The sequence below is a fragment of the Nycticebus coucang genome, chromosome 22, assembly GCF_027406575.1.
Source record: "Nycticebus coucang isolate mNycCou1 chromosome 22, mNycCou1.pri, whole genome shotgun sequence".
Taxonomy (NCBI): domain Eukaryota; kingdom Metazoa; phylum Chordata; class Mammalia; order Primates; family Lorisidae; genus Nycticebus; species Nycticebus coucang.
The window spans coordinates 34332290-34350379 of NC_069801.1; the positions used below are offsets into that span (position 1 = coordinate 34332290).

The window sequence follows — 18090 nt, forward strand, 5'->3', positions numbered from 1 at the left end:
AAAAGTACCCAGGCATGGTATTGTGTGCCTGTCATTCCAGCTACTCAGAAGGTTGAGGCAGGAGGATAACTGAGGCCAGGAGTTTGAGGTTTCAGTGAGCTATGATGATGCTAATTCAGTCCACCTGGGTGGCAGAGTGAGCTCTGCCTTAAATAAAACAAAACAAAATAAAACCAGAGCTCCATGCTAGTCCTCTAGCTCCCAGGTTCCACATCACCTTTCATGCACTCCCTCCCCACCTCTCACCTGGAAGAAAATGCAAACTCACCTGAATTGAAGAATCAGAGCTCGGTGTTCTGCAGTGCAGGGGGCCGCGCCCCAACCCACAACATACCCCTAGGGCATTGGTACAGGCTTCAGTCAACTTCTGCCAAGACAACAATTTTCAAAAAATGAGGTGAAGGCAATCAGGACAGGTTCCCAGCAGGAGGTGATATGATGAGAGTCTGGAAGGGAAATGGGGGCGGAAGGGATGGGCGAAGGGATCCGGGAGACGTCCACCCTCAAGAGCTTCAAGCAGCTTGTGGAAGGAAAAGATAGATTTTGGAGAGAGTCCATCTCTCCAACATGACCTTGAGCTGTGTGACTCTAAGCAAATCACTTAAACTTTCTATTTCTTTTCTTTTCTTCTTTTTTTTTTGAGACAGAGTCTCACTATGTCACCCTCGGTAGAGTGCTATGCTGTCACAGCTCACAGCAACCTCCAACTCTTGGGCTTAAGTGATTCTCTTGCCTCAGCCTCCCGAGTAGCTGGGAATACAAGCATCCGTCACAATGCCCGGCTATTTTTTTGTTGTAATTCTCATTGCTGTTTTAGCTGGCCGGGGTGGAGTTCAAACCCGCCACCCTCAGTATATGGGGCTGGCACCCTTCCCACTGAGCCACATGTGCCGCCCTCTGATTCTATTTCTTCCTTTGCAATACTGTACAAACTCCTGGGTCCCCTGGTCTGCTTTTAGGTATGTTAATGCCAAACTGCTGACACCCCAACAACTTTCAAAATTTTTAACATATGAAGGACTCGTCCAGACAATTGCTCAGGAGCTCCAGACCCTATTCTTCCTCCATCCTTTCTCTAATGGGGTCTGTGTCCCTCCCCAGACTCTGTGACATGCCTAGCTGTTGGAGGGGGCACATCTAGTCAGCCACGTGACCCTGAGCAAGTCATTCAGTTTCTCTAAAGCTCCATTTCCTCTTCTATAAAATGATTCTAATCACCACCTGCACCCGCCTGGCTCTTCAGGCCAGACTGGGGATTGGATGAGACAAGAAGCAGACAGCAGAATGAGTAAAAAACACTCACTCAGGAGGCCAGCAGTCCTGGCACCTAGATCTGCCACACCTAAGGAACCCCCTGAGCCTACTGCTCCTCATCTCTGAAGCGGGGAGGACAAGGTCTGCTTTAGAATTATTATGAATAGAGGTGGTGCCTGTGGCTCAAGGAGTAGGGCACCGGTCCCCATATGCTGGAGGTGGTGGGTTCAAACCCAGCCCTGGCCAAAATCCACAAAAAAAAAAAAAAAAAGAATTATTATGAATAGATAAAGTGCAGGGTGTCCCACACTCATCCACACACAGATAGCCACACGCGTTCACAGACCCTCATCTGTATACACATCTGCACACTCACCCAAAGCCACTATACAAAGGGAAAATGAGAATTTATAGCTCAATGCACCTTTACTTAAAAAATATTCATTACAAAATTTTACAAAGAGGTGGCCAACATGTAGAGAATATTTTATAAAATTTGTAATAAATTATTTTGCAAGTCAAGGTACATTTACCTACAAGTTCCCATTTTCCCTATGTATGGTGACTTTAGGGGCAACTCTTGGGACACCTCATATTACGAAACAAGGATTGGTACATATTATTACTAATAATGGTGCCTTTGTAAATGATAAAGGATTGCCCAGGTGTTTATTCTTACTGGTCTGGAGTCCACACCAGGTGCACCCACTTCAGGGAACAGTCCAGAGACTCAAATGGTCATCTCCCACTGTAGCCCTGGGTAGTTCAAGGTAAGTGTGGGATCAGGGTATCTCACACCTCTCAGTTGAGGTGGGAGGTGGCCCATGAACTGTGCCACCATCTCAGGCTCCTGACCCCTTGCTGGATGCCGGCTCTGGCATTTGAGATCCCTGTCCCAATCCTAACCCAGCTCCAGGACTGCCCACCATACCACATGTCCCAATCTGTGCCTGCACCTGGCAATGAAGAAGGGGCATTCCTTTGGCTCAAGTCTTTCCTTTCCCCTGTTGGTTAGAGATGCAGGGGTGGTGACAGGGGTTGGTATGTGGTGGGGGAGGGGGCTGCAGCAAGGAGGCACACCCAGCTGGAGTGGGGGACACACTGTCACAGCTCCTCTCCTGGTTGTGCAGACCTTTGTCTCTCTCAAACCAAGCTTGCACACACATGTACACACACACACAAGGAGAGACACAGGGCACAGAACTTCAAGTGAGAGCCCATACTATACAGATGACACACACTTAAATACACAATCACATGTACAAGATATGCGCACATACCCTCACCGAGACACTCATCCACACACAGATAGCCACACGCGTTCACAGACCCTCATCTGTATACACATCTGCACACTCACACACACCCTGCCCTTGGCTGCAGCCCAGAGGGATGGGAAGAGCCCCATGGCTTCCGTGGACAGGGAAGCAGAAAGTGTCTTACCCGGAGTGGTGGGCTCCCTTGGCTGAGGCGCACACACCAGCTCAGAGCAGGCACTTGTGTGAGCTCACATACACACACTCACACACCCCATCCCCTAGTTCACCCTCCTGGCCCTCATCCCTGCCAGAACCGACAAAGGAGCTCATCGGTGAGGTTTGTGGTGAGGAGATGAAAGGCTGGCAGGGAGCAGCTGCTATCACCATGGCTACCAAGCTGACCCACTTCTCCTCCACCCAGCCTGGGCCACCCAGCCCAGGCAAGGCGGCAACAGGCAGCATGGGCAGTGTGGGCCCTCTACCATCACACACAGCAAAGGAGCGGCCCTCTGAGGATGTGATAGGGGATCAGCTGAGCACCAGAAGGTCTGGGCCCTGGTTAGAAAGTCAATACAGACCCCACACAACCTGTGAGGAGAGCAGGGTACTGAGGCATGGCCCCTGTAAGAGCCCCTGGCTTCCCTCAGCATAGGGAGCCGCATGGGCCGGGATACATTTAAGTCACAGTCCTCATGGCAGTGCAGGGGATGGGGAGCACTCTGAGGACTCAGGGCAGACCCGGGCTGGGTGAGCCCTGTCTCCTGTTCAGAACAAGGATCCTGAGGCAGGGCTCATCCCCTGCCCCCCAACTAGGGGCTGCTAGGGGAACGACCATGTCTCCTTCCCTGGACAGGGTTGCCAAGTGCCTTCACTCAGCCACAGGGTTCCTGAGGACAGGTTCCTGTGTTCCTGAAAGAGGACACAGGACGTAAAGGAACAACACAGCCTTTAGAGAGCTCTGTCTTAGAAGGAGACAGCTCACAAGAAAGCAGAATAAATCACACCCACTTGATACTCTGCCCTAGGCCCCCATGTCCTTCAGGACAAAGAAGAAGCCCCTTACCAAGGCCCACAAGCCCATGTGACAATGGAAAAAGAGACTGGAGTGATGCATAAACAAGCTAAGGGATGCCAAGGATGGCCACCTGTCACCAGAAGCTAGGGGAGAGGCATGGAACAGATTCTCCCCCATAGAGCTCAGGAGGAACCAGCCCTGCCAACACCTGACTTCAGACTTGTAGCCTCTGGAATTGTGAGAGTGTAAATTTCTGTTGTTTTAAGCCCCTCAGTTTGTGGTACTTTGTGACAGCAGCCCTAGCAAATGAATGCACTGCTGCTCTTAGTTTGTTCAGTGACTGTCTCCCACACCCGCCCCCTGGCTGAGAGCTGCTTAAAAATAGGAACCTTGTTATCTTCTTCACCCTGAATCCTTAGCACCTGGCACAGGTCTGGCATAGAGTAGGGCTCTGTAAATATTTATAGAATGAATGAATGGCAATCTAATACATTAAAATAGCACTACTTATAGCTGGATACTAGACTTGTGAGCCATTTTAATTTTCTTCATGTGACATATTGTGTTTCCTAAAATTAGTACTTTAGAAATTGTATTAATGTTATAACAAAGAAAAAACCAAAACTACATATTTTCATTTTTTAAATATACATTAAAATAACAGGTATTTCCACCAATGTGTGTTTTGTGGAGAAAAAGTTCTGCTCTATGTCGATAACTGCTTTTTTTAATTGATTAATTGATTCCTACTTGTGCCACTAGAGTGCTTTCCAGGTCAGATTTACAGAGCTTCTGGGGGCTTGTGGGGCATAAATTGTGGGTGAGAAGGGTCCAGTCAGGGTACACATCCTTCTCAGCCACCTCCACCATTCACCCTGTCCCATAGCTTGTGGGATCTGGCCAGATATGGCATCTGTCTGTCACCTGGCAGGGGCTGCCAAAGTTGGCGCTTGGGAACACCACCAGACCTAGCCAAAGGCCACAGCCAAATAGAAGCAAGGTTCTGCCCTCAACGACTGCACTGTTCAGGGCTTCTCAAACTTAAATGGTGCAGACTCTGAGCTGGGCGCGGTGGCTTACACCTATAATCCTAGCACTCTGGGAGGCCGAGGCCAGTGGATTGCTTGAGCTCAGGAGTTTGAGACCAGCCTGAGAAAGAGCAAGACCTCATCTCTAAAAATAGCCGGGTGTTGTGGTGAGTGCCTGCAGTCCCAGCTACTCAGGAGGCTGAGGCAAGAGGATTGCTCAAACCCAAGAGTTTGAAGTTGCTGTGAGCTATGATGCCACAGCAGTCTACCGAGGGCTATAAGTGAGACTCTTTCTTGAAAGAAAAGAAAAGAAAGAAGAAAAAGAAATGCAGACTCTGATGGGCGGCGCCTGTGGCTCAAGGAGTAGGGCGCCGGTCCCATATGCCGGAGGTGGTGGGTTCAAACCCAGCCCCGTCCAAAATAAATAAATAAATAAATAAATAAATAAATAATAAATAGGGCAGCTCCTGTGGCTCAGTGAGTAAGGGTGCTGGCCCCATATAAAAAAAAAAAGAAAGAAATGCAGACTCTGACTCTGTGGGTCACAGGTAGACCCTGAGATTCTGCATTTCTAACAAGTCCCAGGTGATGCCCATGCTGGTAGTCTGTGGATCATCCAAAGCACTGAGAGATAAATGTAAAATACTCTGGTTTGTGGGCAGCACCTATGGCTCAAAGGAGTAGGGCGCTGGCCCCATATGCCAGAGGTAGTGGGTTCAAACCCAGCCCCGGACAAAAACTGCAAAAACAAACAAATAAACAAAAAAACCTCTGGTTTGTTCTGCAGAAGGAGTGAACACTTTATGATGGGGGAGACCAGAAAAGGTGTCACATGGAAGTGCAGTACAGAGCACCTCAAAAGATAGGTGAGGTTTGGAGAGGCAGAGGTGGCCTGACAGGAAACAGGTGGAAACTACTGGGAAGATCTGGGGAGAAAGTATCATGTTCAGAGGCTGGTGAACAGAGCAGTGCAGCTGGAGCAGGGGGTAAGGATAACTGGACGAGAGGGCTGGAGACGCAGGCTGATCAGAAGCTTGGCTTTCATCCTGTACAAGTGAAAGCTGACATGATTTAGATGTAATATTTTACAGAGATCAATCTGACACTGACTCCAGAATCGGAAGAAAGTCTGACAGCAGGAAGAGCAGCCCAGGAGGCTGCTGAATCCAAGCAGGTAAGAAGGGCTGCACAGCTTCATCTGGTGCAGGTGTGAAGAGGAAAGGGGTGTCCAGGAGTCACAGGAGGGTTAGGGGATGGCCTAGAGTTAGTGAAGGGACAAAGTAGGGGAGAGGAAAAAAATGGACTCCAAGGTGATTTACAGAAAGTGTGGAGGCTGAGAGGTGCCATCGGCAAAGCTTGAGGTCTGAGAGGAAAACTCTGGCTTAAGAAGATGAATCTCCATTTTAGTTATGATGAGTCAGAGATAACACCAGAGCTCCCACATGGAGGTATTGGGCAGGTAAGAAGAGGGAAGCAGTATGAGTGGGCAGGATTTGGTGTGCGTGCCAGAGGGAAAAGTAGGGTGTAGAAAGGAAGAATGCCCAGAAGAGAGCACAGAAGAACAGCTGAGAGGTAATGCCCTCAGTAGTTAGGAGGAGGAGGAAAATGGAATCCACTGAAGGAGGGAGAGGTGGTAGTTAAAAGTTGGAGGGGAACTCAGAGAAGATGCCGTGAGCATACAGAAGGCCAACCTGGAAGCTCTATAATACCCTCCCATGGAGACCAAGGAGAGGCCTGCCCAGCTCAGGATGCAGACGGGAGCTGAGGTGAACACCTGCCCTAGGGGAGAGAGGAAGCCCAGTTCTGAAAAAGAGCACAGCTTGAATGAAAAGCAGAATTTGGGATGGAAGAGGAGGCTGGATCCCCGGAGCTGCAACAGGAGCCCAAGGGCCCCAGGGCTTCCAAAGACTTATTCCAGCTCAGCCCTAGCACAGGAAGGGCAATCCCCACACATGCAAACACACACACACTGGCACACCTACATGGCTAGAGCACGCCCGCACAGCAGAGCAGAGACAGTCGGGGAAGAGGCTTAGGATCAAAGCCTTACTGCAGGCTTGGAGCCGGTAGCACAGTGGTTACGGTGCCAGCCATATGCACTGAGGCTGACGGGTTCGGCCTGGCCCCGGCCAGCTAAAGAACAATGACAACTGCAACCAAAAAACAGCCGGGCATTGTGATGGGCACCTGCATTTCCAGCTACTTGGGAGCCTGAGGCAAGAAAATCACTTAAGCCCAAGAGTTTGAGGTTGCTGTGAGCTGTGATGCCATGGAACTCTACCCAGGGTGACATAGTGAGACTCTGTCTCCGAAAAAAAAAAAAAAGAAAGAAAGCCTTATTGCAAGTGAGCGCATAATTTATCATCCAATAGGGACCCTTCTGAGAGTCCACAGTCACACTAGGACCACATATGAAAATTAGGACTGCATTGGGCAAACCCAGCTGTATGGTCACCCTAGGTCTGGGGATACTGGATCCCCATAAAATACCCACTTGGTCCCTCTGCTCCTACCTCCTAGATGGGGTAGGGGAACTGATAGGTGGCAGTAGGGACAGGCAAGCTCATCCTGAGAAGCAGAGGCCCAGCTAAGGGTGTTGGTGGTCAGGGCACTCACTCCCCTCCCCAGGCCCACCCTCTCCTGAGCATCACGCCCCTACTGGTGGAGGCGCGGCAGCACCTCGGACAGCGGCCGGCGCTGGCTCCCTGACTGCCCCTCCCGCGCCTGGGCCCGCCGCGAGGCTGGATCAATATTTCATGCGGGGAAGGGGCTCGGGTTACCAACCCGCGCCAAGCCAAAAGGCGCCGCCCGCGCCCACCGCCCGCCCTGGGGACCCTCCTCAGGAACCCAGCACAGCCTCGGCTCCAGCGCAGACAGACACCCACCCTCAAACCCGCGCTGCATTCCCAGCACCCCCTCCATTCCTGACCCAATCCTCGCAAAGACTTGCGTGCAGCCACACACCTCCACTCGGCCATTCAGACACGCCACAGAGCCAGACACACAGCTGTACAAAGAGGATGACGTACACAAAACAAGGGCACACATCACACCCAGCACGCAAGCCACCTAGACAGGCACTCAGACACGCAGCACACAAGTGCACAGAAACACACACTCGTGGCCTGGAGATGCCACTACCACAGCTTCACACGCACATCACACACAGACACGAGACGCCCTGCCACACACAAATTCACACACTACACAAAAACCGCCTCACAGAGAGCCTCAGGCATGAAGACAGACTCAGGGACAAACACACACATCACACAGACAAGACGCTCTCATAGACCCTCAGACGTATCTGGGAACACAGAGCTTCATTCACGAGGGATACATACAAACTTACGTTCTCTCTCATACATGGTATGCCTTCACAGACACCCTCAAACACTCATCATGGATATACAAGCACACACCCCACACTCCATCAGGCCTCTTACCCTGCGGGTGAGCATGGGACCAGGGAGGGGGCAGACAGGACTTACTGCCCTTCCATCTGCCTTCTCTGCTTTGGCCCTGATCTTGGGCCCTGTGGATAAATCCACTGTGTCCTCAGAGGCCTCTCAGGATCTGATGTGAGTCCCCAGGGACAGGCAGTCAGCACAAAGCAGTGGGTAAAGTGGGGAGCAGGGGAACGGAGACCTTTGAGACTCCAAAGCCTCCTGCCTCACTATCCCCAGGCCCCAAGCTCTGAGGCATGAAGCTCCAGGGACCGCCTTACCCTTAGCTGCAGCTCCCAAAGCCTCTTGGCTCCCTGGGACCCCAGGCCTGTAGGAAGGCTTGAGAACCATTTTGTACATGGGAACCAGAACTATGGCGTCTGCAGTTCCTGCCCCCATGAGGAGGTCTCAAGTCCTGGCCTCAGAGATGGGGGGCATCCTACTCCATCCAGACACCCTCTCTTGATGTGAGCCCCTCTCAAGAAGGTTGTGAGGACAGTGGCACAAATTCTCCTACCTGCAGGATAATATGGCAGGATTCTTCAAAAAGGAACCCAAGCCAAGGCTCAGGGTGAGCAGAGGGGAGCAGGATGGCATAGCAGAGAAAGACCCCAAATTTGTCACATAGGTGGTAGGGACCTTCAAAAGTATATAGGCAAACCATGCATATCCTTGACATCCTTATAAGACTTTCCAATTTTGCATTATCCAAATAACACTGCATGTCACTGAAACAATTTCTGCCAAATCTGTACACTCCGGTACTGCTACTCCTTGTTTTCTTTAAATTGACACTTTTAAGTTAAATGTATTTTAAATAGAAATTTTGTGTTGCCACTATAAATGGAAAGTCAATATGTCCTTTAATAAATAGGAAATGACAACAAATACAGCAAATAAAAAGCTATGTTATTAAATTTCAGTTACATGCGGTTATTAGACAATGCTCCATACCTATTTTGAGATCTCCCCATTGGAAAAAGAGGACCGCAATTGTTGGAAAACTATCAAAGACACATTGGCAACTTCCCTGACACTTTCTCCCTGGGACAATCTTCAACTTGATAGAGTTGAAAGGGAACCAACTTTCTTACTATCTGTGCTGACGGTCTAGGCAGTGGCAGGTCTATGAGTCACTGAAAGTCATCACCCACTCCACCAGCTGGGAAGATCTCGGCTTGGCCACCTCTTGCAGGAAGGAGCTTGGGCAGTTTCCAGCCAGCACCCTATTGTCACCATCCAATCTGGTAATATTGCCATAATCCTTTAGAAATTGCCAATCTTTCCTATTTATAAATTGTCATCCCAGTCATCTAAGATGACAGCAGGAATTATCAGCTCCAGTTTTGAATGAGAAAAGTGGGGCTCAGAAAGGTTAAGAGACTTGTCTATGGTCACATGGCCACACAGCATACATCCACAAGTAGGAGACTTGATTCTCATCCAGATGACTTTTCTACTCTACCTGTCCATCTGTCCCACAGTTGGGAGCCCTTGCTCTAGGCTGACTCTGTGCTGGGCAGTAGGAAAAGAGAGAGGATGGTAACCTATTATCTGCCCATAAGATCTTCACCATCCCAAGGGGCAAATAGGCAAGTCAGTAGCTGAGGTTAAGAGAGGTTAAGAGGACAGTATGGTAGCTCAGGCCTGTAATTGTAGCATTCTGGGAGGCTGAGGTGGGTGGACTGCTTGAGCTCAGGAGTTTGAGACCACCTTGAGCAAAGGTGAGACCCTGTCTCTACTAAAAATAGAAAAAAAGAAAACTGGCCAGGAGTTGTAGCAGGTGCCTGTAGTCCCAGCCACTCAGGATGCTGAGGCAGGAGGATTGCTTGAGCCCAATAATTTGACGTTACTATGAGCTATGATGCCACGTAACTCTACCCAGGGTGACTGAGATTTGACCTCAAAAGAGAGAGAGAGAGAGAAAAGTTAAGAACTTTAACTTTGGAGTCACAATGCTACGTGTCCCTAGCTTGTAACTGCCACCTCTCTGAACCCCAGTTTCCTTGTCTTGAAAATGGGTGTGAGGATTAAATGAAATAACATATGAGCACAGTATATGGTACACAGTAAATGCTAAAAAATATTTTTATTACCAGGGAAGTATGAAAAACAGAATCAATATAGGTAAAGAATGACTGACTGGGGGGAAGGTATGGTATGGTTCTTCACTGAGGAAAGGGAATGAGTTACATTTTAGAGGACAAATAAGATCTTGGTAGGAACAACTGTTCTGACTGCTTTTGTCTTCCTATTCTCTCTCCCTACTCCAAAGAAAGGTGAGAAAATTCAGGGTCTCATTTCCCTCTCTCTCTTCTCAGGCCTCTGAATGACATTTTTGACAGGTTCTTCAGAGCCTGCTCTGGACACTGATGTCCTGTGAAAAGACTCCACTTTAAGTCACAATGCCAAGTCTCCATTCCCTAGGTGCTGCCCTGGGGCTCAGGCCCAACTGACTGCACCCACCTAGGCACTTGAAAACTCCACCAGATATCTTTTAAAGTACTTGCCGAGCTAACAAAGACACACACACCCCTCTTCTCTGAGGTGGGCGCTGATTGCCAGGTTCACATCTCTGACTTCATGATCCTTTCGAGTAGGCTGCAGTTGATTGGACCAGGGCAAGCACCTAACCTACTCAGAGCCAATCAGATTCTCTCTCAGGAGTTTGAGATTGGATCTGCCATGCCCGGAGTTCTATCTCTGAATGTTGCTGAACTGAGGAACACAACACAGGAACTATAGGTAGCCTGGTGCCCGAAAAAGCCAAGAAATCCAGTCAGTGGAGACGGAAAGGTAAAAATGGCCAGTCAAGTACAGAGAATGGGTGCTTCAAATTAGCCTTCCCAAAGCTAATGCTTTCCTTTCCCCTCAGTTCCCAGGAATCCCTTTGTCCTCATAATAAACCCTTCTTTATTACTGAAGCTGGTTTGAGTGGGTTTCTGTATATAAGCAAAGACCTAATTAAGACGAGAGAAGCTGGGAGCCGGAGGTACAAAGATGAACAATCCTGAAAAAAATAATCACTGAGCCTGTGTTGGAGGAGCCCAGTTTAGCGGGAGACAGCGAGTAAGAGAGGTAGACTCCGTACAGATGTGGCCAAGGGAGGGTGGGCTCCCTCTGTCCAGGGAGGGGCAGGAGGTCTACAGGCGTCAGAGCCAAGATAGCAGCTGAGCTGACTTTGAAGAATTAAGGACGTTCCCCATGGAGACAAAGGAGGCAGTACAAGCAGAGGGAACAGCAAGATGCACAGGTTCACAAAACAGCCTGCCGTGTTAGAGGAACTGCCAGCAGTTCAAAGAGTGGTAGGGAAGCAGCCGAGACGAGGCCGGACAGGAAGTTGGGCACAGATCATAAAGGCCTTTTCCTGTCAGCAATGGGGAGCTATTGAAGTATTTTAAGTAGCAGGGGATGACAGGGTCAGGTCTGTGTTTTAGAAAGATTGTTCTGGGCCTGGAGGCAGAGACACCAGTTAGGGTGCTGCAGCAACAAACCATCTACGGCTTTTCCTCACTAAGCAACCCCCTGTGTACCTACTATGTGCCAGCAAGAGGCAAAACAGAACTCATGGTCTGGTGAGACAGAGAGATGATAAAAAGGCAGTTCAAGGGTGCTGCATGTCATGAAGAAGTACAAAGTCCTGTGGATGGGGGAGGAGTTTGTTTTCTGATTCTTAGGCTTCCCTGCGGAAATGACGTTCAAGCTGGTATCTATCTGGAGGATAAGTAGGAGTTAGCAGGGCCCAGAGAGGGGGTGTGCATTCCAGGATTGGGAATGACACATGTGAAAGTCCTGCAGCTGAGGAAGAGAGAGAATGGTGGAAGACAATACGAAAGGTAGGCAAGGACCAGATCACATGGGGCTTTCATTCCAAGAAGTCTTGGAAGGATCTTAAGCAGGGAAATGACAAATCAAACATTTATCTAAAGAAGATTATTCTGGCTACAGTGTGAAAAACGAAATGAAGTGGGGCAAAAACAAATGTCAGGAAATCAGACAGGACAGTGTCACAGCAGCCCAGGTGAGTCGATGAGGGCTTGGAGGGGGGCAGTGGGCAGCAAGAGAGCCCAGGGACTCAATACATGGATTCAGGAGAGCTAACAGGAACCACGGAGGATTGGCAGTGGGATGGGGGGGTGAGGAAGAGGGAGGCGTCCAGGAGAACTTCCGGCTTTCCAGGTTGAGCAAGTGGGTGGATGATGGTACCAGAGATGAGCTGGGGACCCTGGAGGCAGAGCAGGTACACATTGGGAGTAGGGGACACGGGTTTGGACCTGAGGCTGATTGTCTGTGACACATCTAAGTGTGGTCCAGGAAGCAGTCAGACCTACAGTTAAGTCTTGAGCTCAGAAGAGATAAAGTGAGACAGTAAAAGAGATTACCTTGGGGAGGAGGGAAGGGGAAAGAAGGGGGAATGCAGTGAGAAGACGCACAGGGCAGCTTTGAGGAGACATGGTAACAGCAGGACCTGGGGGCAGTGTGACCAGGGGCTCTGCACTTGGAAAATCAGAACCATGAAATCCAAAGGTTACTTTCTGGCTGGGCATGGTGGCTCATGCCTGTAATCCTAGCACTCTGGGAGGCCGAGACTGGTGGATTGCTTGAGCTCAGGGGTTCGAGACCAGCCTGAGCAAAGTGAGACCCCCGTTTCTACTAAAAATAGAAAAATTTGCTGGGCCTGGTGGCAGGAACCTATAGTTCAAGCTACTCAGGCAGCTGAGACAAGAGAGTTCCTCAAGCCCAAGACTTTGAGGTTGTTATGAGCTATAATGATGCCATGGTATGAGGCAAAAGAGTGGGATTCTGCTTCAAACACACACACACACAAAAGAACAAAGGTTACTTTCTCTGAGCTCTGGGAGGCATCTGGCATTGGCTCCCCTTCTCCTGGCCAAGCACCACACGAACACACGGTTTTCCTTCTTCCCCTGGGCAAACTCCAGCTCAGATGGCTGAGTCTCCTAGAGTCCAGGGGTCCTCAAACTGCAACCCGCGGGCCACATGAGGTGGTGTGATTGTATTTGTTCCCATTTTGTTTTTTTACTTCCAAATAAGATATGTGCAGTGTGCATAGGAATTTGTTCATAGTTTGTTTGTTTTTTTAACTATAGTCCGGCCCTCCAACAGTCTGAGGGACAGTGAACTGACCCCCTGTTTAAAAAGTTTGAGGACGCCTGCTCCTAGACAGACACTTCTGTGGTGCAGGCCTGTGCTCTGCTGTTGGACAACTGGCTTTGAATCCCACCTGTGCCACTTGAAAGCTATGTGACTTTGGCCAAATAACTTGACCTCAGTTTCCTCATCTATAAGACAGAGATGATAACAGTACCTACATTCTAGGACTGTCTGAAGGTGAGCCTATAAAGTGATTAGCAGAGAACAAGCACACAGTAAGCACTAAATAAATGTAACTATTATTAACATCCCACCCACCTTGGGATAGTTAGTCATGCCCTCCACCTAAGCATCCTCCACTTGGGAACAATTTTCAGGTCCGTGTCTCTCCCTGCCTCTTCCTACCCCTGCCTGATTTGGGGGGCTATATAATACATGCAGGGCCCAGTGCTAAATGAAAATGCAGGACCCCTTGCTCAAAATGACTAAGAATTGTAAGATGGTGACAGCAGAACATTAAACCAAGTGGGGGTCCTAGCTGCAGGGCCCTGTGTGACCAGCCCAAAGCCGCCAACCCTGGGCCTGGCCTAGAGTAGGTGTCAGCCTCTATGCAACAGAGCAAAAATGCCAGCTGACATTGAGAGAGGGCTTTATGACTTCCATCTAGAATCTCACTTCCTCCTTCCCACAGAGAGATAACATCAACTCCATGCTATAGTTAAGGATACATGAACTGCAGAGCTGGGATGTGAACACAGGCCAGCACGGTGCCAAAGCCCTGCCTCTTGTCCTCTGGATCCCCAGGGAGATTAGGAGAACCTGGCCCCAAGGGCTGAGCTTCGTCAACAAGGCTGTGTGATGCAGCTCAGCCCAGAGAGAGGGAGCTGGAGGGACTGGGACTGGCCCCTTCCTCCTGGGGCAAGCCTCGTAAACAACCGGCTCCCAGTGGTCACAGAAAGAAAGGTGTAGGAGAGGGCAAAGGGCCACTCTCAAGAAGGCTCTGCCACAGACTCCAGCCCACACTCTGGAAATTCGACTTTCCTCTGCTTAAACCCTCTAGGGGCTGCCATGGGCCTCAAGATAAATTGCCAAGATTTTAGTACCTGGCTAGGGTCCAAGATCTGGCCTGGCTGTCCCCGGGCTCTGCCCACCCTGCCCTCCCCCAATCATTACCAGGTAGACACGCCATTCCACTCCCTCATCCCTTCATCTTTGCCTTCTAAACTTCCTGGCATGCTTCATGCCTCAGCTAAAATGTCATCTTCTCCAAGAGCCCTGCCCAGACCCCAGAGCACAGGAGAGCACCTCCAGTAATAGATCCCAGAGTCTCTTTCAATCCCTCCTTTCAACATCTGTCTACAAATACATCATGTGTAATTACTTGCTCTGGGTCACGTCCCAACTAGAATGTTGGCTCTACAATAGCAGGACCCACCTGGCTCTCAGAGCTTAGTATACCAGAGGCACCCAGTGGGCTGAAGGCATCATTCTGCAATAGAGGCAGAAGGCCAAGCACTCTTTCCCCCCTTCTCTGCTTTACTCTCTGACCCTCTTTTTCTTGTGCAGGCTTCATGAGCCGAAGGTGTGAAGAGCTCAAACTTGCAAAGAGAAGGAAACCATCATACAGTACACGCCCTCCACCTGCCAGCCTTGGCCTAGGTGCTATACACCCAGTTACAACACCTAATCACTCCCCTAACCACCTTCCTGGGTGGTGGAGTGATACAGTTGTAAACTATTCCTATTTTCCAGAGGAGACTGAAGCTCGGGAGTCAAGGCCACCTGCCTAAAGCAGTAATAGATTGGAAGAGGACGACACAGGATTTCAACCCTGGTCTGTCTGATGCCCAAGTACCTGGTCTCTTCTCTGCCCCAGACCACACAACCCCTGTGACTCACCATTCCCAGCTAGCTTGCCTCCAGCCAGAGGGCAGTTGTGTCTAACTCAGACCCTGGTTCACACACTCCAGCAGACAAAGCTCTCCTATTTTTTCAGCAATGTATCAGAGTAGGAGACAGCCCTTCATCAGTGTGAGGCCAGTGTAGAAGTCACCCCTCCCTGGGTCAACAAAATGCCAGTGTGAGAGAAACACCCCCAGGTCAGCCAAATATGATGAGGGAGATGCCCCCATTTGGAACAAAATAACAGTACCGGAGATACACCTTGCACCCAAGTCAGCAGTTATGCTAGTTGGAAAGACACTGCCATGGTCAGCAAAAGGCCAGTGTGAGAGACACTTCCCTACACCTCCCTCAACATGGGCCCATGACGTGGGATGGAGGAGTGAACAGAGACAGTCCTCCAAGGTGGATGCTCCCAGGTTGGGAGGAGGCAGAGGCTGCGGCTGGAGAGTGGGGCAGACTCAGGTGAGAGTTCTCACATGGCACTAATGAAATCAACCACCAGCCTACACCCCTCCACCTCCCCAGGGACCCTCCAGGCTCCAGCTGATGCAATGCCCATGCCAGATAATTGTTTTCTTCCCTCCTTAAAGGGCCAGCTGCTGTTACAGCTGCAGACATCACCCAAACCCCTAGCATACCCCATGAGTTCAGCACCTGGGCAGGAAGAGGGGGAGCCCACAGTGTAGCAGTTTCAGGCCTGGGCTCCACAGAGTAAAATCCAATTAAAGTCCAGAGACCAGAAGTGACGGTGAGCAAGGAGTGACACAGACCACATGCCCCAAGGGAAAGGGGCACGGCCCTGCTGGATCCTCAGCACTTGACTCCTGCCCCAGCAAGTACTTGGCACAGGGGAGGTTCGTAAGTTCAGCAGTTATCTTCTGAGCTCTCCTGAGTGCCAGACACTGTGCTAAGCAACTCAAATCCACCATTTCATTTATTCCTTCCAGCAGATCGAGGAGGTAGGTTTGTTTTGCTGAAAGGGGCTCAGAGAGGGAAAGTGATTTCCTAAATATCATACAGCCAGGAAGTGGCAGAGCTTAGGTTTGAAGCCAAGTTTTGTACCCTGCAAAGAGCCAGAGAAGTGTAGAACCCCATGGCTGGAAGTCCCTAAGCTAGGCAGCAGGACAGAGAGGGCAAGGAAGGGGTCTGTGGGCCCTAAACAAACTCTGAAGGGCATGGTACTTGGTTTAAGCACAGGTTACACTTGCCCCCCTCTGCGGCAGGCCCCTGCCCACCCACCCCCAACACACACACCGCTAGAGAATGCCCCATTAGGCTGCCCACATCCCCCAGGGATAGCTGGCAGCTGCCTGATTACAGACTAATTGGTGGCTGGCAGCAACTATGAGGGTGGCTCATTAACCTCTTAGTGACCAGGTTCAACCCAGAAAGACCCTCCTCCCAACATTTCAGGCCCCAAACCCAAGGAGCCTAGACATAAGAGGTCATCATGGAGAAAGGACAGGACCAAAGGGGCAGTGGCCTTCTTCCCTGTACCCAGACAACACGCTTAGGTCTAGAGTTAGTATTTACTCAGGTTCCCAAGCCCTAAAGGGCCATATTCAAACAGCCCCCAGGGTGATACAGCATTGCCCACCCAATCCAAGATCATTGGAGCAATGGGTTCTTTTTGGTTTTGGGATGCGAACACTGTGAAGAAACCCACTCCTCAGCACTGGGTTGTCCAGACTTGATGGCAATATAGGGGCTAGGCAGCCAGGAGGCCAGCTAGGGAATATATCCTCCCCTAAAACGCAAAGATGCCCACCACGCGTCTTGCCAAGCCCTCCCTGAACCCTGGGCTCCCTGCCATACTATTGACCCACTGCTTTTCCTGTCTTCCCAGAAGACCCCCTCTTCCCACCTTTGGGCTGAAGTGAGTGCCATCCCTTTTCTTTCATGGGGGGGAGGCCTCTGGGCACCACAATGGTGTCACATTGGGAGGAGAAAGTGGCTGCTTCTCAACCAGGGCACAGGCAGGAGGGAGAAGGCAGGCTGCCTTCCAGCTCCCTTTCCAGGAGGGATTCTAAGCACTTTGCAAAAATGCCATGCGAGGCAGTGCCATTGAAGATCAGGGCCCCAGGTGCTCTGAGCATCCGCCAAGAACTCAAGACTCTAGGGCCCCCTACCCCAATTTCCAGGCTTTCCCACACATCCCACGTCCGTCTCATATCTTAGCCCCCGCCCCAGACCCCTCACACACACTGTGCTCATCCCTGGGCCCCCACCGCCCCAGACCCTGCACTCTTACATCTCTACGTTGCGCTTCATGGCCAACCCCCTCGTGTGGTCCCCCAGACTTCCGCAGCCCCCTCCTCACGTCCACTGCCAGGCCAACAAGGCCTACTGACTTACCCGGAGGTGGGGCCGGGGTCCAGACAGGAAAGGGGGCTACGCAGGCCGAGACGGCTCCGCAAGGCGGGGCAGGTGCTGCCCCGGGACCCCGCCCCGCGAACCCGGCGGTAGGCGCGGCCCGGCCCCAGGCTGGCGCGGACTCCAAGGGGTTAGGCGCGCGGGGCGGGGAGGGGCGGCGAGACAGGCTCACGGGGGCATCGCCCGCCACGGGGCCGGGCAGCTCCGCTCCGCCCGTCTGCGCTGCCGGCTCCGCAGCAGACTCGGTTCTCAGTCGCCGCCCGGTGCAAAGCCCGAGCTCCGGCTGGCGGGAGGCGAAGGGGGAGGCGGGGACTAATGGAGGCGGGGCTCTGGTGGGAGGGGCTACACGCACTGGGCGGAGTCGATGAGGCGGGCCCTCGGTAGTGGGCGGGGCCCAGGGCACCCGGGAGAGTTTGGGTTTGCCTGATTCTGGGAGACCTAAGATAAGGAGCATTCGAGGGGATGAGCCTCAAAGGATGGGATCTGTGGACGCCTCGGAGCTTTCGATGTCCCGACGATTCTCCTGGCCGGCCACCTCTCTCCACTACCACCCTATTTGTTCTTTATCATTCTTCATTTCTTCTGGGCCACCTTCCAGGATCTCATTGGCACCGCGGCGCCCCTGCCCTATCCTGAACTGGATCTAGGAAGACCAGATGGTGAGAGAAGGGAAAACGACTTACAAACATCAAGTC

At 51.1% G+C, this 18090-nt stretch overlaps 1 protein-coding gene across 3 annotated transcripts in view; it reads right to left on the reverse strand.

The window, feature by feature from the left end:
* RIMS3 (regulating synaptic membrane exocytosis 3) overlaps window positions 1-17685 on the reverse strand; it is a 42647-nt gene extending 24962 nt beyond the window's left edge. For all 3 annotated transcript variants that reach the window (XM_053576262.1, XM_053576261.1, XM_053576260.1), the window contains exons 1-2: window positions 17378-17685; window positions 269-367 (exon numbers count right to left, since the gene is read on the reverse strand). The gene's annotated coding sequence lies outside the window, so the exon portion shown is untranslated. The remainder of the gene's footprint in view (window positions 1-268; window positions 368-17377) is intronic.
* Between the last annotated feature and the right edge of the window lie 405 nt (window positions 17686-18090).